Below are 20,478 nucleotides of genomic sequence, written 5' to 3' on the forward strand. Positions count from 1 at the left end.
GACGGTGGTCTTGCCAATGCCAAACTGCTGGCCCACGGATCGGTAGCTGTCTGGAGTGGCCAGCTTCCAGACAGTGATGCCGACCCGTTTCTCGATGCTGAGGGCACGCCGCATGGCGGTGTCCTGGTGCCTGAGTGCGGGGGTGAGCCACTGGCATAGCTCCAGAAATGTCTGCCGGCTCATCCGAAAGTTCTGGAGCCAGCAGTTGTCGTCCCACTCTCCGAGCACCAGCTGCTCCCACCAGTCGGTGCTGGTGGGGTAGCTCCACAGACGGTGGCGTGTGTGGCGGGGGGGAGCGGGCGGCAGGGTGCTGCAGGGTTGGGGGTTGAGTCCTCCTTCCCTGTGGGCAGCTCCTCCTCTGTGGCAAGGAGGTGCTCAGCTGCCTCCTGCATGGCATCGAGCAGGGCGAGCACTGCTCCTGCAGGGGCGGCTGTGTGGACCTCTGGCTGCTGCTGCTGCTGCTGGGGGTCCATGACTGCGTCGCTCGAGGTGTGCATGCCTATAGCTCTGCAGACCGCGTGCTGTGCAGGCTGCGTGTGTCTGGGAGGGGCCCTTTAAGGGAGCGGCTAGCTGTTGCCCCGGAAGCGCTAGTCCGCCCTGTGACCCTGTCTGCAGCTGTTCCTGGCACCCTTATTTCGATGTGTGCTACTTTGGCGTGTAGACGTTCCCTCGCAGCGCCTATTTCGATGTGGTGCTGCCCAACGTCGACGTTGAACGTCGACGTTGCCAGCCCTGGAGGACGTGTAGACGTTATTCATCGAAATAGACTATTTCGATGTCGCTACATCGAAATAAGCTACTTCGATGTAGCGTTCACGTGTGGACATAGCTATTAAGGTATAAGCCAGGTAAAACTAAGTAATGGAGACACTTTGGAAGTACACCCCATTTAGTTAATTCATCACCTCCATTACAGGCCAATCCTGCTCTCTTTCTCTAGCCTTGGGAGCCATCATGTGGAATCAACATGATTTTTGCTTCCCAAGATGTGGAGCTGGATTTGGGGAGCTTATGCAGAAGACACACATGCTCTGAAACCTGAGATCTTAAGGTGTATAACTAGGAGGTAAGAGCCAGCAGAATCTCATACCAAATGGATTCCTCCTCTTGTATTGGGTTTGAAAAGAGCAGAGTACCTGAGGCGGAGGTAGTCTTTCACCACCAGCTATGGAAGTACCCCTCACTAATCAAATCAGCTGTGTAGTGGGGGATCCTGAGTATAGACACTTCAGACCTTTGCATTGTTTCCAGATGTCTTTGTGGACCTGTCATAGAACAGGATAACACACACCCCAAAGGCTCAGATTCAGCTGGAGCGGCATCAGGCCTATTCTGAGAACACAACATAGCACCTAAGGGGTAAGGAGTAGTCTTTGTTTTGAGCAGACGTTGAGTGGCACTTGCTGAGTTTTTACATAGTACATGAAGGTAGCCAATAGTGCACAATGCTCATTATGTGGGGTGAGCCCTAATAATTCAGTTACAAACCCTACACTGGCTGTGTGAGTCCTGTACAGAACCCAGGAAGACGACTCTATGGGCTTGTCTATGCAGGGGGCTTAGTTTGCACTGAGTTGGTGCACAGTGTGTAGGCCGTGCTAATAGAATGACTGTACTCTTTCACATTGCATTATTGTGTACATGCGGCAGGGGTATGGTGTACACTCAGCGTTTGGGGAGGGTAGCCCCAAAATCCTTTACTAAGCTGCTGAGCTATGTACATTCTGGCATCGTGGAAGTCAGTAGACCTCTGGGATTTGGATTCAAATGCCGAAAAGCCTGTGTCCCATAATCCCCTGCTGTATTTTATAATTCTTGCCTTTTTGGGAGGGCTAGTGCCATTTTCTAATTGCTGTCCTGGAGAAGTACATGACTGGGGCTGTTATCATGCTGGCATGTGCTGCCATGCACAAGATAACGTTTCACTGGATAATGAAATTTGGTAATGCACAGGAGGGTGACTGCTTTTCATGGATGGAGTTCCACACTTGTACTCATGCAATTGATGTGCCTATCATTTGCCCCCTGCATTAGGCTTTGGAAGTTATAACCAGGAAGAGATATTTCTCCATGGTGCCCCAAAGCCTGTCTGGCCACTGTGGCAGGTTTACAAACTTAAATGTGGAGTAGTTTGTAAAGACCGATAATGCTAGGATCTTTTGGAAGTCATGCCTGTTTGCATTAATGCATAATGGAGAGTTTATTCTCAGGATCACTATGGACTTTAATCAGAGAGGTAGTCGTGTTAGTCTGTATCTTCAAAAACAACAAGAAATCCTCTGGCACGAAGTGGGTCTTTGCCCACAAAAGCTTATGCTCCAAATATCCGTTAGTCTATAAGATGCCACAGGACTTCTTGTTGTTTTTATGGACATTAATGGTGTGGAGATTGCTGTGGTTATCTTGGGAGAGCATCTTATCCTTGCTCTTGTGGCTAATGAAGTAGTTTTCAGGCCACTTGAATAGAAAGCAATAACTACTGTGTGCCTACCTACAGAATGACAGCAGAGTGGGCATTTGGCTATTTGAAAGCAAGGTGGTGCTATCAAGTGGCTAGACATTGATTTACAGCAGAATAAAGTTTGCCTAGGATTACATCTCTGTTCTATTTTTGCATAGTATTTGTGAGAATAAGAAGAAGAGTCGTAGCAGTGGGGTGAGAGGCTGAGGTACAGAGACATGGTTGGTGATATGAGCAGCCTTGAATGCTTCCACCAGAAAGCATAGTGAAAACACAGAACACAGCTTTAATGTGGAAAAAATCTGAAATGCAAGTACGGAATGGTGCAGGGGGCAATACAAAACAATGGGGGGGTGCACTCCTGCACTCCTGTTTTCAGGTGAGGGAATATCTTGTTTTGCTGCTTCATGTCTTTGTGGGATTGAGAATTGGGGTTCAAAATTGCCAAGTGCAATGAATGGCTGAAATGCGCTGGGCTCCCATGTTTTAATGTTCCTGCTTCCCTGTGGTGGGAAGGGCAATGGCTTCTGCAGGAGCACAGCTGTGGGGCCACAGGAGGGAACATCGTTTGGTGTTCCTAGTATCCTTTATTATCCAGGGGCTTCAGACCATGACTGGGTCCGAGTTGAGGGCATGATATTGTCTGAGTGCCTAATAGCAGAGTGTGTTCTACCAGAGCACTGTGCCCATGCATTGTCTCTGGGAATTACTATTTTTCATGCCCCTGCCCTTTTTCTGTGATATTTCTGGTCTTGGCAGTGCTGTTCCAAGCTACTTAATTGCTGTGTCTGGATAGTTGCTTGTCTTTCTTCAGCTCAGATTTCAAAAACACCATTTTTTGTGAGTGTGTGAGGAGAGCTCCATACATCTCACTCTTAGACTTCTGTTTCTTCCCCTTCAGGTTGGACAGCTGCTCTGCTGCTAATAAAGGCCATGTCCTGGAGGGAGGCACATAGGGAGTAGAGAAAAAGGCAAGCAGTTGTTGTTGATGTTACAACCATTTTCATTGAAGCAATCATAGAGGTTTTTTTTTTTTTTAATTTTTTTAAAGTCCTCTTTTTCTGAATTCCATTTCCCAAGGTTGGTCCCAGACTTCGGAAACCTCAAATGGTAAACGTGTGTGCATGGGGGAAAAATGGAGATGTTTCTGGTTTAGGTCTGCAGTTATTATACGAGAGATTAGTGGGGACAGGGATAGTAGTCACCTCTGTATCCCCTTTAGGTTGTCCTGATTCCCGATGACAGAGAGACCAGTGACTAAGAGGCAGAGAATGATCTTTTTCAGAAAGATTAAAAAATGCAGACCAGCAAGAGGTGCTATGAGGTTACGTACATGGTCTCCCTTCCCCTTGCTTCCACTTTAAACACCCCCAGCTCTGCGTAAAACTGGAGGAGCAGAAGGTGTTGAGCTATGCCAAGGGCAGTGCAGCTGTCCCCCCAGAATGTCTGGATTAAAATCAAGCAATTTCTAGTCTTGTATTCTGGTTCATGTCCCCTGCAGACATTCAGAAATTTCAGATAAAATAGTCTGGGTTGTGCTCTGATTGTTTAAAACCTTTATTGCTCCCAGTCCTCCCTACTCCCCCCACCCCCCAGAAGATATAAACTTGATGAGAAACCATTAAGAACTGCATGACTATGTTACGCTGGCGTAAGTGTCTTTTTCCTGTATGAATCCCTGTAACAGGTTTTGTACATACCTCAGCAGAGAGTGGTAGCCTGTATGCCGGCACCCAGGTGTACCTTACATAATCTGCAAATACTAGCTAAACTTTTTTTTCTTTTAATAACTGTCTCAATCAACATTTGAATTTCACACAGCTAACCAGTATCATTATTGAACGTTCTGTGGGATGGCACCGGAGTAGGGGTGGAGGCATTTGCCAGGAATGAGCAATGTGGCGAGAAAGAAACTAACAGACTTGGGGGTGGATGGGTTTGAAAACAGATAAGGGGTAGAGCTTCTGCACGAGATAGACGCTGATTGCTTGGCTGATCCAGCCACCATTTTGAAATTGTGTGGCAGGGTGCGGGAAAGGACAGTACAAAGGTGAAGGGAATGGAGACGAGAGAGGTGTGAACTAGAGGCCGTAGCAGTAATGGCAGCAGCCATGAAGAGCCCAGTGCTGAAGTTAACACAGCAGTATAGCACAGCAATACATGGAAAAGATAGGAATGGCGTATGTGCACAGTTCCCTCAGTAGGCTCTTCCTCCTGCGTCCAGGATTTAGGGCTGGGAATTGGATAGCTGGGAGTTCCAAAGAGAGCTTGGCTGATCACGGAGACGCAGGACCTGGGTGTCAGTGGCCAGGGGACAGGGTTCTGTCATGGTGTGGCAGCAAAAACTCCTGTCTCATGGTTCATAATATGGGCTGAAGACATGCATGCCACTGACTTTTTTGTTATCCCTTATGGTTGTTTTTTTTTGGGGTGGGGCGTTCACTCTTTATACAGTGCTGAATGGCATTCTAGCTGGGACCCTTCTGAGGCATCTACAAAATGATTCTTATTGTGGTGGTCAGTCACAAAAGTTGCCTGCACACTTGCTTGTTCTCAGACAATAAGGAGATTAAGGATTTCACCATGGCTCCAACACTGCTCAAGGCATGTTGTAAAGCTGCTGGAATAATCACCATAATGCTGATATATTTGAATCCAGGAGCAAATGGTCTGATTCTGTTTTCATGCCAGTTTTTAAACAGAGGAGGTGAGATCCGGTCAACTTGACCCAGGGCATTGAAGGCTGTGCAGATAAACAAGGCAATCATAGATACCCACAGAAGCAATGTGGTATAGCAGTTGGAGTACTGCCAAAATAGTGAGGAACAAGCATTATGTGCAGAGTAAGCCTTCATTAATTCAATTCACATCAAATTTAATATAGTTTGAAAGACAGTTCCAGAATTTGCACCATGTATGGAGTTAGTGCAGATTGAAAATGCCTGCACGCACACAATGCAAATCCTTAAAGTGCACCAGCTCAAATTAGTATGGACTAGACCCCCTGTGTTAATAAGTGCTACGTTAGAGCTAACCTGTGGAACTTCTTGCCAGAGGATGTTGGGCAGAACAAGACTATAACAGGGCTCAAAGAAAGAACTAGATAAGTTCATGGAGAACAGGTCTATCAACAGCTATTGGCCAGGATGGGCAGAGGATGTTATCCCTAATCTCTGTTTGCCAGAAGCTGGGAATAGGAGTTGTATCACTTGATGATCGCCTGTTCTGTTCACTCCATTTGAAGCATCTGGCATTGTCCTCAGTCAGAAGACAGGATGCTGAGCTTGGTGGACCTTTGGTCTAACCCAGTCTGGCTGTTCTAATGTTCAGTCTTTCTTACTGGTTTATGTTCAGTTCACATTTGAAGGGCTTTTTTGGTCACTTTGCAGTCTAAAACATGGGGCAGAGGCAAGTTTGTTTTTTCAGAATTTGTTTTAGAGTGGCACTCAGAGGCCTCAACCAGATTGTTCCCTGTTGTGCAGGGTACTATACAAACATTGAGAAGTCAGGTGGCATTTTAAAGACTAACAAATTTATTTGGGCTTAAGCTTTCGTGTGCTGGAACTCACTTTGTTAATTGCATAACTAAATTCATCTGAGAAAGCGGGTTCCAGCTCTTGAAAGTTTATGCCCACGTTGTTTTGTGACCTTTTTTAAGGTGCCCCAGGACTTCTGGTTGTTTTTGAGACAGACTAACTTGGCTGCCCCTCTGAAACCATACAAACATTGGGATAATGTGCCAGCTAATGAGGGGACTTTTCCGCTCACCATTGTTAAATTCATTTGTCTAGACCTGGCTCACTGACTTACTGTTTACATGACTGTCTTAAATAGTATTTGTTCTTCTTTGTGATTCATTGTGAGTCATAACGCTGTGCTGCCGCATAATGTGCAATGGCTGAAGATTTTGTTTTGCATTTAACTACATGGTATGGCACTAAAGAAAACAAAACTGTATTTGGAAGGGTATGCTTTGAAATGGGTAAAGGGTAACGTCTGCTCTGCGTTTTGGTAGCTCAGGGATTGATTTTTGGACTGTATTTCTTAAATTAAAAACAGCATTTCAGCTGTTGCAAAAAAAAACCCCAAGAATTGTTTTCCAAATTACAGCTCTTTTGTAAATTAGGGGTGTAAAATATCCCATTTAATTAGTTAACTAGTTAAGTGTTAATTTTAACTGGTTAACTGATTTAAAGGGGGAGCTATTCTAGCCAGTCTAGAGTGCCCCCCTGTCCATGGTGCACTCCAGGCTGTTGGGGATCAGGGCTGCTGTGGCCTCCCCATGGCACTCCCAGGCCCACTGCAGACCAGGGCTGCTCTGGCTGCAATGGAGCACCCTCCCACCCCCACCAGCTGCAGGCCTGCCCCAGGTACAGGGCTGCTCTAACTGCCCCCCCACCCACCCACTCTTTAACTGCAGCTGTGAAGCCTCATCCATTTCAGATGAGACGTACCAGTTAACCATTAACATCCCTAGTGTAAATATATTAATAATCCCTATGTGAGTTATTTTTAAAAGTTCGTTATATATTACCTCTCTTACTTACACTGTTTCTGTAAAAAAATCAGCTGGCCTGCAAAAGTTCTCCTCTTACAATTAATCTTGTAGCAAACCAGTGTGGTGTTGAACAGCTTGGAAGGCAAGAGAGTGTGCACAAATATGACTGGTTTAATTCTGCTGAATATGTGCTTCCATACTTAAAGGAACACTCACAGTTTAAAAATCAGCTGAAGTAAATGAATACACGTGTATGTTTCAAAAGTATGGGGTCAGATCCCAACGTGGTGTAAAATCCATAGTGGAACTAGACACATTTACATCAACTAGGAATCTAATTCCGTATTTTAAAAATATAAAGATTTTAAAAATTTAACCTTTTTAGTTAAGTGAATCTTCGAAATGCAAGTGTTTTTTGTTTCATTGTGATGTCTCTTCATATTTTTCATTATCTTTCATTGTGGAGAATCTCTTATAATGGAAACAGTCTGTTTCACATTAGGTTTTACTGCATGGAAAATGTTGCCATGTTTGTATTATGAACACCGTAGAGGATAAAAAGCAGTCAAGTAGCACTTTAAAGACTAGCAAAATAGTTTATTAGGTGAGCTTTCATGGGACAGACCCACTTCTTCAGACCATAGCCAGACCAGAACAGACTCAATATTTAAGACACAGAGAACCAAAAACAGTAAGCAAGGAGGACAAATAAGATAAATGAGAGATAATAAGAGAAAAAGATAATCAAGGTGAGCAAATCAGAGAGTGGAGGGGTGGGGGGGAAGGTCAAGAATTAGACTGAGCCAAGTATGCAGACGAGCCCCTATAGTGACTCAGAAGGTTCCCATCACGATTGAAACCATGTGTTAATATGCCGAATTTGAATATAAAAGCCAGCTCGGCTGTTTCCCTTTCCAGAACCGTGTGGAGGATATGTTTTGTTAACAAGGACATTTCAGTTTGAACTGTAAAACCTTTCAGAACAATAAAAATAAACCTAAGTGTTTGTTTTATGGAAATCTAAGATGTGGCAAAAACCATGAGAAGTCCAGTGGCACCTTATAGACTAACGGATTTTTTTGGAGCATAAGCTTTCGTGGGCAAAGACCCACTTTGTCAGATGCATTGGAGTGACTCTTCAAATAGATGGTCGTTACTCCAGACCAGTCTGATCTGGGACCTTGTTTATATTAGGGATCTCCTTCCTACATCTTTAAACAGTTTCTACTAACAGTTCAGTTACTGCAATGTTAAGAAAAGTTAGAGCAGCTCCTGTTGTCCAGCAATGGCAAACTGCAGCTACTTGGAATTGCAGGGCTCTGTGCCTGCATATGCTCAGGTAAACAAACAGCCGTGCCGTTTGCCAGCAGCTAACCGTGACAAACCATGTGTGGCCAGCATGTGGGCGGTTCCCTGCCCCTTTTTTACAGAGCTTCAGTAAGCAAGGATCTGGTTGCCACTGTGGTGTGCACACCTGTACAAAGTAAACTGAGTTAACACTGAGTTTAGAATGCCAGTAGCTGCTTGAAGTGTCTGAACACTCCTGCCATTGCATCGAAGGGTGACCTGCTCATTTAATAGCAGTAGAGAAATTTTAAGGTGGGGCGGGGAGGAAGATGCCTACTGACACACAGTCTTGGAACATCTTTTACCTGTAATCCTGAAGACTTCGTACTTGGTGGATGGCCTTTCATATCTTTTTATTTTGTCCAGATCATTACTTAAAAACATGTGTTCCATAACAGCCAATAGGACTTTGTGTGCTTTTATTTCTGAGGGTGATTCTTACTCTTTTTGCCCCATTCTTGACATTTGGATTTCCTCCAAACGTGCAATTAAATATGTAATACAGTTTTCTAAAATGTATAACCTTGCCTTTTTCTGCCTAAATGATGTGAAAAATGACTGAATTGACTGACCAGACCAGTTTGTTTTCTAAAATAGAGTAACTTTAAAATAAATTAAATTTTTTACCATTAGCACCCACAACTGGAATATGATGGTACTGTCTTTCCTACAAAGGCCCAAAAACAAATCAGACACTGAAGACAAGGGGACACAATGTCTAATAAAGCATTCAGGTGTTGAGTGGCCACACCCTTCTAACTGCTTTTAAAAATAGGTTGCATGTGATTAATTATGAATTGTCAGATGTGTCTATGAACATGATTTGTTATGGAGCAGTCAGCCTGGCTTTTGTAAAAGGGAATCAGGCCTTACTGTCAGCAATCTATGAGAATTCTTTGGGGAGGTTGACAAGCATCGAGTGGGGGTCCAGGAAATATAATGTACTTATAAAGCCAGTGACAGGGTCCCTTCTGAAAAGCTCTTAAGCAAATGTAAGCTGTCATGGGATGAGAAGGATGGTCCTCTCATGGATCACTACCTGGTTAAATCATAGGAAACAAAGGGTAGGAATAAAAGGCCAGCTCTCAGAATGGAGAGAGGTCAATAGTGATGTTCCCCAGGGGTCTGACCCTGGGGTCAGTAGTTTTCAACATATTCATAAATTATCTGGAGAAAGGGGTAAACAGTAAGGTGGCAAAATTTGCAGGTGATACAAAACTTGTAACTCCGCTGCCTGCTTTGGATGTAACGAAGGGATCTCACAAAACTGGGTCACTGGGCAACAAAATGACAGATAAAATTCAGTGTTGATAAATGCGAAGTAATGCACTTTAGAAAGCGTTCCAACTATAAATATAAAATGATGCAGTCTAAATTAGCTGTTACTACACAAGAAAGAAATCTTGCAGTCACTGTGGATAGTCCTCTGAAAATATACACTCAATGTGCAGCAGCAGTCAAGAAAGCTAACAATGTTGGGAATAATTAGGGAAAGGATAGATAAGACAGTAAATATATTGCTTCTATATAAATCTATGGTATGCCCACATCTTGAATACTGTGTGTATACGTGGTCTCACTTCATCTCAAAAAAGATATTGAGTGGAGAAGGTACAGAAAAGGCCAACAAATATGAGTGGTGGTATGGAATAACTTCCGTATGAGAAGACATTAATAAGAATAGGACTTTTCAGCTTGAAAAAGAGATGACTAAGGGGAGGATATGGTAGAGGTCTATAAAATCATGACTTGTGTGGAGAAAGTAAAAGGAAGTGTAAGTTACTCCTCATAACACAAGAACTAGGGGGTCACCACATAAAATTCATAAGCAGCTGGTTTAAAATGGACAAAAGGAAATAGTTCTTTACACAGTGCGCAGTCAACCAGTGGAACTTTTTGCCAGAGGATCTTGTGAGGGCCATGTCTATAACAGGGTTCAAAAAAGAATTGGGTAACTTCATGAAGGATAGGTCCATCAATGGCTATTAGCCAGGATAGGCAGGGATGGTGTCTCTAGCCTCTTATCCAGAAGCTGGGAATGGACTATGAGCTGGATCACTTGATTATTGCATGTTCTGTTCATTGCCTTTGAAACACTTGGGTTTGGCTGCTGTTGAAAGACAGGATACTGAACTTAGATGGATCTTTGGTCTAGCCCAGTGTGGCCATTCCTACGTTCTTGACATTAGTAAGGTTGCAAATTCAAGCATGCAGAAATTAGGGTATGCTGGAATCAAAGATTTCTGAGCAACCTTCACATAACTTGCTGATGCATATGTGTTACAATGTAATACTTAATTATATAATCATGTACTTTTTTTTTTTTTTTTTTGCAAAAGTGACCTGAATTCTGAAATTTTCTGTCTTTTGAGCATTTGATACAGCATATTCTTATGTTAGGAGATGTTAGAACAAGAACAAAACATGTTCTTTTAACATAGATTTGTATGGATGTGTTATTTACTACAGTTTTAAAAAACTAACTGAAAATTTAAGACATGTCCCATCATGTGGCTTCATTGACATCCACCTGTCATCAGCAGGGTTGGAGGCTTTATCTCGACTCCTCAGACCTCTGCCACTGGAGCTAATAGTAACTGATAGCAACAGTAGTGAGTAGCCATCTTATGGAAGTGGGTAAGACACACACTTTGTCAGTGAATTTCACAGCTGTTTGCTAATATCCGAAGAATGGTGAGATTCACAGATCTTTGGTTCCATGCCAGGCTTTGGAGAAGAGTGTGGTTTTCTTTTCAGAGACCTGTATGCCCCATTCCTCCCAACCTCTGTCAGGCCTGTTTCTCCCTACCTGAGGTCTAATCTCCTTAGTAACCTAGTTCCAGTTTTTGCTTCTCAGGCTTGTCCTAACATACTTCCAGTCTTATTGCCCAGCCTGTGGCTCTCCACCTAAGCTCCACCTTTTGCCAATTCCCTGGGTCCTTGTTGCAATCTCTTTGCCCAGCCAGCCCTAAAATTCCTGCCCCGCCATCAGGAGCTCAGGGATCTTCTATACTATGCGGCAGATCAACCTGCTTAGGGCTGATCTTCCAGAGTTTCGGTTTCATGCTCCAGGGGTCTGCAGTTGATGCCTGTACTCACTATTGCAAGCAGTGAGGGAGGTCAATGGGAGAGTTCCTCCTGTTGACCTCCCTTTGTGTGGACGGCCAGGTAAGTCAATTGCAGATAAGTCAATTCTAGCTACGGAATTGCTGTACCTAGAATTGTGTATCTGCAGTCGACTTACCTGCCTAATATAGTTCAAGCCTCGGTTCTTCCTCTCCGACTTTCATTTCCCAGTCCTCCTGGGTCCCTCTCCTGTGCCCTGCCCATGGTAAGTTAACCCACTTGACATCTTCTTCTCCACTCTACCACAACAGCTTTGGCTCCTGTTCCATCAAGTATTCATGTCAGGCTCCTTCCCCCTTCACATTACCTAGGTGCCAGTGTGAGGGTCATTGAGAATACACAAGATACAGTCTCCTCACCCTAGCCCTGAGCAGCGATTACAGGTAAGGTTCTGAGCATCAGTATCTTGAGGCTGGAACAAGATGAATTGCTCTATGGAGATGGCAAGTGTGCAGTACGGTCACACACAGGAGAGGTATTATCCTCTGTGTGGTTGGAGTCTTCTGAGATGATAGCTGCGAAGCTCTGAGCATGTACGAACTGAATTTGTACAAAGGTCTGTAGGTTGGCAAGTGTTCATTGGAACAGCAGAAGGTACATCCCTTCTACAAGGAACAGTTGTCTGCCAGATTTAAAGAATGGGATGCTTGCTCAGCCTTCGTAACAAAACAACAGTAAGAATTGTTTTTTACATGGCAAAACATGTTTTCCCCTCAGATGGTTCTCAGAAATGGCTGAGCCATTTTGGCTGAAACATTTCAAAGAACAAACAAAATCAAACAAATGGGGGAGAGAATGGGGTGCGGGAAGCCAACAGACCCACTACAATCTCAGGCATATGCTCAGAAGGGAAAATTTCAGCCCAACTGGTTAAAGTTTTGCATTGTTACAAGATTATGATGACATAGGCATGTGATAGGCTGTGCTGCAAATTCCACTTATGACATAGGCCAGGGTGGGGAACCTTTTTTTTTTGGGTTGGGGGAACAAACAAGTGCGAAAAAAAACAACACCTCATTGATGTGGTCCCTGACTGAAAAACATACAAAAAAGACATTCCCCTCATTCCCCTTGCACACCAGTTCCAGACCCTAGGGGATCCAGCGTTAGTAGATTTTGTGGGCTGCTCAAGTCTATAGGGTGGGGCCAAAAATGAGGGGCTCAGAGTGGGAGAGGGCTTCCAGGAAGCGGGCTTGGGCTGTGGGATCTGAGTGGGACAAGGAGCAGCTTGGGAGTCTGGGATAGTGGTAGGTTGCAGAAGCAGGTTAGGGGTGGGTGATCTGAATAGGCAGGGGGAGGAGGAGGAGGGCAGGAGCAGCCTGGGTGTGTGGTGTCTGGGCAATGCACAGCTTACCCATTGCTGCGGGCACCACCTCCCACTGCTCTGATTGGCCAAAATTGCAGCTAATCAGAGCGGGGAAAAAGTCTCTCCAGGCAGCTCTTCTTGGCACTGCCATTGGCCCAGCCAGGGAAGGTGGAGGGAGAGCATCGGTGTGCGGAGCCCAGAGCCTCTTCTTCCCCCTGTGTCAGCCAGATCTGGCCCTGGATTGCCTGGCTCTGCCTGTGAGTCTACCCTACAGCAGGCTGGATGCTGTGGAGGAGAGCCCCAAGTTTTATGGGCCAGATCCAGGCAAGCCATGGGCCTCATCTGGACTGTGGGCTGTGGGTCCCCCACCCCTGGCATAGGCTATCTTCAGCAACTCCACAGACTTCTTAGGATTCAGCTGGTTAACTCTTCTTTGCAGAGGTGGGCCTCCAGGAGCTACCTAGGTGTGGAGAACATATGTGGCCTATGAGCCTGTTCGTGAAGGATATGTTAGTTTCAGGGATATTGTGAAACAGCATGGGGAGATGCACATGGGGAAAGTGAGTAAATAAGACTTCAATGCTTTGGTCACTGACAAATTGTAGGGGCTGTTTCAGAAAAGGAACCAGGGTGGACAGGTTGGAAAGGGGGCAGAAGATGTGCCAGAAGGCTAGGATAAGAAGCTTGAACATGATGCACTTGTGGAGGGGAAGCCCCTGAAGGGGTACAAAGGGAAGAAGAGGAAGCTTTTTGGTCATATTAGCGGGCAAAGAGCAGCAGTTCTGGGGGCAGGAATGGGTCAGTTAGGGTGGTGGGAAGAGGGAATTGCAGTAATTGAGAGGAGAGGTGATAAGGCCTGAAGACAGTTTTAAGTGTAGGGCTAGAGGAGGAAAGAATTATGGAAATATTTCATTTAAGTTATACCAAAGAGTCAATAATAAACAAAGGGCCTTGGATTACAACTTTTAAATGAATAAGAGCTGTGTTTTTGGCTTGTCTGTTCATGTATTTAATCCTTTTTATACAGTTTTAAATATATTTAGCAATGTATATTTTGAAAAGGATGCCCATTGGTTTACAGTGCAGCGCTACTGGAGATTTCTTACATTTTTACGTGTTTATCTGAATAGAAAGTTATGTACCCTTTTAAAAAACTCATAACTCTTCATTCTCTGCCCCCCTTTGGTGCTGCTTTCTGTTGCAGTAAACTATAACGGCACTAGCAACATTTGTGTTTCAAAGTGAGGAAGCCGGTACATGATTCAGCACCTCCACTGCTTCATGTGGAAGATCCCACAATCAAAGCGTTAAGCATTAAGGCAATGGCCTTCTTGTAAGTCTTTTTTAGATGACATGCTTGAACCTCACTACAGATAGACAACGCTTGAATGTTAATCAAACTGAACACTGGGTCCTGCTGACCCTGACCCTCTGCCTGCCTAGTGTATTAAAATGGTAAGATGTTATTGATTTGCATTTGTGTTGCAAGTATTTGATAACTGTACATGAATCTGATGTCTTGTGGAAGATACCACATATCACAACTAGCCAGAAACACTAAATATAAATGTTATACAGTATAGAGATGTAAACCTATTTATGTTTGATCATAGATTATTTTTTTTTTAACAAAAAGAAGCTTGAAGGCCAAATTTTTTGGAATCCAGTGCATGAATAAATCTCGGTAACAAAACAGATGAAACATTGCTTTGCTTCTTCAATTCTGTTCATTTTCTGTCATTCATGTTTGTGTTAATACAAGCTTTTTAAAACAAAATCATAGCAAATATTGAAGGCAGGTGTGGTGAAGGCAGTATTGTTTCATATAGATGTCATGTTACCTCTCTGTTAATACTGCTTTCCTGTGAGAGGGAAATCTCTCCTTCATCAGTATGGGTGCATTGTTTTTACACTTTAGAAGTGCCGTGTTGCCCTGTCAGTCATCCTATTACAACCAGTTTAAGACCAGTAGAACTGACGAACTTGTGTGTGATTGGATAGCATATGCTGGGAGGGATTTGTTAGAAGGAAGGGCTGCGGTCTTTCAGCAACAGAGTTCAGGCTGTGTCTTTGCATCATCATCTGAGAGAAAATCCCTAGATAAGGCATAAGGCTTTTAGCATACCAAAAATAGAGTGATAATTACTTTACACAAAAACTATTCATTATCAGGATGCAATGGAAAAGATGTGGTCATTTGATCTATCATTCCTTTCTGTTCACCTCGTAAATATGTTGAATAGGCAGTTAAACAAGGTAAGATGAGCATTGTCTTTTATTGAATGTTTATAAAGAGTTTGCTGCAGTATGCTGCATTCCATATGTGTTGCTTGGGGGAGTCAAGGAAACAAGGTTTCTCCATGCATGCATAGTTCTTGGAGGTGAAATATGAATTTGATGTGATCTTCTTTAAGTGAAATAAATTTTAAATTGTTCTCCTAATGCGTAGAATACACATACATGTATATTTCATTTAAAAATAACATGATTTAAAAGAAAAAATAGGTCAGTATTTTTTTAAAAAAATACTGTGACCCTAATTGGATTCTTAGTGGTGCTTTCATATAGTAGTTGCTAGGTTTAATAGAGGCAGCTGGTTAAGCTAGAAATCAGTAAAGTTTACAGCTGATACATTTGAAGATTCGGAAGGAATTGGAATATGTCTGTTCAAATCAATTGCCAGTGTAAGGTCTGAACTAAAAACATGATTGTTTGTGAGAGTGGAAACAGCTTTGCAATAAGACTGATACTTCATTCCACAGTGACTTAGAAAAAAGGCTGTAGGTATTTTTGCGATACAGAGTGATTCTCTATATTCTTTAAGGCTAGCTTCTAAAGAGTTGGTTAGTTATTTTCCATTTTCCATCTCCAGGTCTTTGTTTTGGGTTTAAAAGTAGCAGCTAAAACAGGAAAAAGCAAGGTTAATAATACTTACTGCAGTTATCTGATCTTTATACATTTTTAATGAGAACACACAGCCAGCAGAATACTTGAATGAGCGGAAAGGCTTTTAAAGCAATGCTTTCACTATGTTGAACAATATCAACTTTCTTGCTGAAAGCTAGTAGGAGGAAGCAATGGAGAAGATTTATGTTAAATATTTTTTGGCAATGAGAAGAAAGGAGGTATTTGGGACAGAAGTCTAACATGTTTTACGTGGTGTGGGAAATTTATACCGTATTGTTAGATAATGAAACAAGAGTTGATGATAAATTTCATCAGAACATTGCAAGAAAGGTATGCGGATATAGGATCTAATCCTGTGAGGTGCAAAGCCTCTGCAACTTTCATTGCTTTCAGTGGAGGCTGATGTTTCTCAGTACCTTCCACAATCAAACCCATAGACAGCAACAGGAATTTAAACTCTGTCATCAGTAACATTACAGTATGACAGAATTTACTATGCATACAAGATAGCATAATTTTAAAGAAACAAGCACAAGATTTTCATTACTTTATGTGAAACAGTGAGACTTTATTTTTCTCTAATGACTGTTATATTATCTAAACATTACTACTCAAAGCACTGTTACCCTTAGATGTGAAAAAATTCAGATTGAGTTAATGAAAAAATACACGTTCAAAGAAGAAAACAAATTTAAAAAATTCTTGATGCCTATAAACATTAACAATTAGTGTAATTTTCAAATAGGTCTTAAATAATTGTCCTAGTAACAAGGTGAATTGTTTTTAAAAGGGCAACATTACAGAGATTCTTGTAATGTAGACCAACCATTTTTACCTTCAAGGAGAAGTACAGGACACTAGCTCAAAACTTCTGATGTCATCTCCCTATTGTCACAGTGTACTTACACTTTGTTTCCTTTATGGTGGAGGGGAATTTGTTCATGGCTGAAAATACCTGACTAAAGGCTGGATAAAGCTGTCGTCTTATGTTCTAAACTTGTAACTTTTTAAAATGCTTACCTCATCTGAGTGAATTTAACATTGTGTTTCTTTAAATAAAAAATGTACTATTAAATATAAAAAGATTAGCAGAAGTCTTAATGACTCTCAGTGTCACATATTGGCATTATGTCAACTTTTCCAGTTGCCTCCTAAATTTTAAATGTACTGTTTCTGTGCACATGCATGGATTACATATCCAGCAACACAGAGGAAAACTCTCTATGCAAAATTAAATAAATAGCTTTGTCTCGTCAAAACTACAAAATATAGCTCAGGTCTCACAAACAGGTTCTTCACGTAAAGACTTTGCTTTTGGGTGTATTTAAAAAAACAAATCAATTTCTTCAAGGACACATGCACAAACCTTCCCTTTTAGGCCCTTCGCACACAAAGAAGACCTGTTATGCTTTTAGGTGAGCTTTTAGTTTTATGGTATAGCTGTGAGAAAAAACTTGAAATTATTTGTAATCAACATGTAAGTACTTGATATTAAATTTATTTAGGGCTAGATTCAAATAACCTTACTCATGTTTAGTAGCTCCTTCCTCCAGAAATAGCTGCAGGGGTTTTAGTGAGACTACTAGTGGAGTAACTTATTATTTGGTATGGGTAAGAATGGCAAAATCAGGTCATTCAAAGTAGTAAGTAGTCACTTTTTATATGCCAGGGCTGTCATGAAACCAAGTTTAGTCAATTTTTTTTTTTAGTAATGTAAAGTTGTATTTACTGATACCAGAATAGATGTCCGTGAGCTTATGCAATGTTTGTTTTGATTTAAAATGAAATTAGTAATTTGTAGGGAATTTAGAATATAGTACACATGTTTACTTTTAAAAACAATATCTCCCAGTACAAATAGTAGATAATGTTGTGTGCACTGTTAGATATATAAGCATGGTTAGCCCATCACATCTCCAGATGCATATTGTGGTATGTAGCTCCTGAGCACGTCAGGAATAATCTGAGCTGAGTTCCAGGTCATTTATGGAAAAGCTCTGCTTCAGACCCCCGTTTCTTTACAGTACTCATAGACTTGAGAAGGGCTCTCGAAGGTGAACGCCTTATGAATAAATACAAAAATAATTTAAGTTTTCTAAATCCACTATCTAAATAGCTATGTAAATTACTCTTTCAGGCTCTGTTTATAGGGTTGTTCATTATCTTGCAAAGAAGAAAAAGACTCATGTTTGGGGAGGGCTCGCTTGTGACTGAAACAGATTTGTTTACAAAATTTATTGCAGAATCCATTCCTTGCCACTGGAGTTGGCTGTACAGTCTTAAGTTTTTATTTAAAGTATGTAATTTCTCATTCTTAAGGTTGTGAAAATAAACTTCCAAGGTGAACCAGTGCTGGTTTGACTTGTCTGCAAACTGCATAAAACACTAGCCTAAGAGAAATAAATTGCTGCCATTCACCTTAAAGCAAGGTGCTTACCCTGAAACCTGCTTTAAAAAGTCTGCCCAGTTAGTTATTCGACTGCTGATCATTTTAATAGAAACATTAATCTAACACTCCCCCTCTGTCCGCAAATGACAAAAAGTGCTGGTATGGATAGCACTTCGTTGGTGGGAGTCCAAGTAATGAAGCTACTGCCTCTTGTTGTATCTGGTTTTATTTTGTCACTGAGAGGCTCTCGGGCCATAAAGAGTGGCTACAACCACACATTTTATAATAGCATGGCTGCACACATAGACATCTGGATTTGAGGTACCTGTCGCAACTTCCAACTCACCCCTTGACAGCATGTCCCTAAAATGCAGTTCCATGTTTGAGCTGTCAATGCAAAATTTCATAGTACCTTTTAAAAAATGAAAATTTTAAGGCCAGGTAAATTTAAAAAAATTAGACTAAATTTAATGAAAATAACCACTACAAAGAATATGGTCTTCTCATTATTTTTCCTATTCATTAAAATGCTTTGTTTTTAATTAAAGCTTTTGTAGAAATTTCAGTAAGTTGCAGAACTACCATAGTGCAATGCAGAAATCAGGTGTGCTTCCTGCACGTTTGGACCCAGTTTATTGCAGATTACACAGGACCTGGTATATTTATCATATCATCAGCTGTTAAGAAGAAAAACAGCTGAGTGCTCATCCTCGCAGATAAAAGGAAAATAATGAGGTATTTTTGGTTTTCAGTGTATACACTTTCATTCATATTATTTTGACATATAAAGCTGGCAATTTAACTTCAGATATATGTTCTGCTTTGCACTAATCTGTAAAAAGAAAGTAGATAGGACTCTTCAAAATTCAAATTAGGTAATACTTAAAGAAGTACATCTCAGCCTTGACTTGCTTACCTCCTAGAATGGCAAATGAAGGATTTAGGGGGGAAAAAAAGTAATAGCATTCATCAAGGAAGTGGGAAGTGACAGAATAATCTGTCAACTGTTTGTATTAGTAATGTGTAAGTCAGGCAGGAGATGCAAGATATGTTTTTGTCAAATAGGAAGGAAAACAGAAAAGTTTCACGGTATAATTCCTACACAAAAAGGAGAGTGGAGTATAGGTAGAGCCCTGCAAATACACTGCTATCAGCAGCTCATTTTTGCTTATGTGGATGTGAATACAAGTTTTGTATCTAGAACCCTGCAAATTTGCTGGTATCTGTGGGTATGTATGAACCATTTTTGCAGATGTGCAGGGATCTCTAGGTACAGGGACAATGGGCTCCTCATAGGATTCTGTGTTAATATCCTTTTTTTTTTTTTTTCCATTTCTTAAACACATGTATATGTGGAAGACACATCCTGAAAGAGAAGAAGGGTGTGATACATATTACATTGCTCATAATTGGAGACAAGATAGATGCAGAGGTCTGTATATTAATAAAACGTTCCATATTATAGTTAATATTTCTGTTAAAGGCACTGTATAAGGAAAAATAATTATGTTTATTCTATTTAAAGAGGTTTACAGAGTGCAGTGCGATTTTCTCCATCTTTCAGAATTCAGTGTGAATGACAGTTACAGAATTCAGGGTAGCAAATTTATTTTTTATGGATTCAGATAACTACCATTAACAGACAGTATAGAAGATCATCTTAGCAAAGAATGGATTTTGTTTTCTCCATCTTTCTTCTGAGCTGTGCAAAATATTTCCCTCTGGGATTCTGAAGGGTTTGAAAATCTTCAGGTACTTGCTTCATGAGTAGTACATGCTGAGGGCCAGCAGTGTTTTTTCGCAACTGTCCTTAATTTTGAGTCTCTCACTTTGTCTTTCTCTTTTTGTATGTGCTCTAGACAGTTTTCTAGACTTTGAAGTTTACTGTCTGCTGATGAGAGCTGGATGGCTTCCAGGGGGCTTCCACTTCATTATCAGGTGCTCACAATTTGCTTTGCCAAGTAGAGTTCATTTGATTTGTTTTCTGGTTTAAATTTTGTAGAGAGGCCCTCGTGATGCTGAAGTTGAGCTGATATTGCAGATCTGGAGGTAGCTGCTCTGTGAAGAGTCAGGGGAAAACACAGGCTTAATATGTAGTGCTTTGTGATTGTCAGACAATTTAAATAGTTTACAGCATTATTATTAGCTCTTTATAACAAATATATAAATATTTAACGCTAAATGCTATAGTTCGTTTACAAACAGCTGTAACTCTGCATTTCTGGATTCTCAGACAGTCAGGCCCTGCTCCCTTTTGTAACTTAAGTGTAAACATGTGTTCTGCTAATGATTTGGGACTTTAGCACTGGTCGTATTTTATTGATGTGAAAGGTTGAAAGAATTATCCTGGTGGTTCTTTGACAGCAGCGCTAGCTAGCATAGTGCTCAGTAAGTGCTATGAGAATGGTTATCCTACTGCTCCCATCCTAGCCCTCATCCCATAA

General features: G+C 41.7%; 1 protein-coding gene across 12 annotated transcripts in view; it reads left to right on the plus strand.

The window, feature by feature from the left end:
• MBNL2 (muscleblind like splicing regulator 2) overlaps positions 1-20,478 on the plus strand; it is a 219,474-nt gene that overhangs the window by 15,326 nt on the left and 183,670 nt on the right. The window contains exon 2 of one of the 12 annotated variants that reach the window (XM_074989303.1): positions 19,894-19,972. The exons of 10 other annotated variants lie outside the window; for them this stretch is intronic. The gene's annotated coding sequence lies outside the window, so the exon portion shown is untranslated. Of the gene's footprint in view, positions 1-14,839; positions 14,995-19,893; positions 19,973-20,478 lie in introns of those variants that run through there. One more of the 12 variants, XM_074989295.1, reaches the window with a different exon arrangement.

This window comes from Carettochelys insculpta, chromosome 1, assembly GCF_033958435.1.
Source record: "Carettochelys insculpta isolate YL-2023 chromosome 1, ASM3395843v1, whole genome shotgun sequence".
NCBI lineage: Eukaryota > Metazoa > Chordata > Testudines > Carettochelyidae > Carettochelys > Carettochelys insculpta.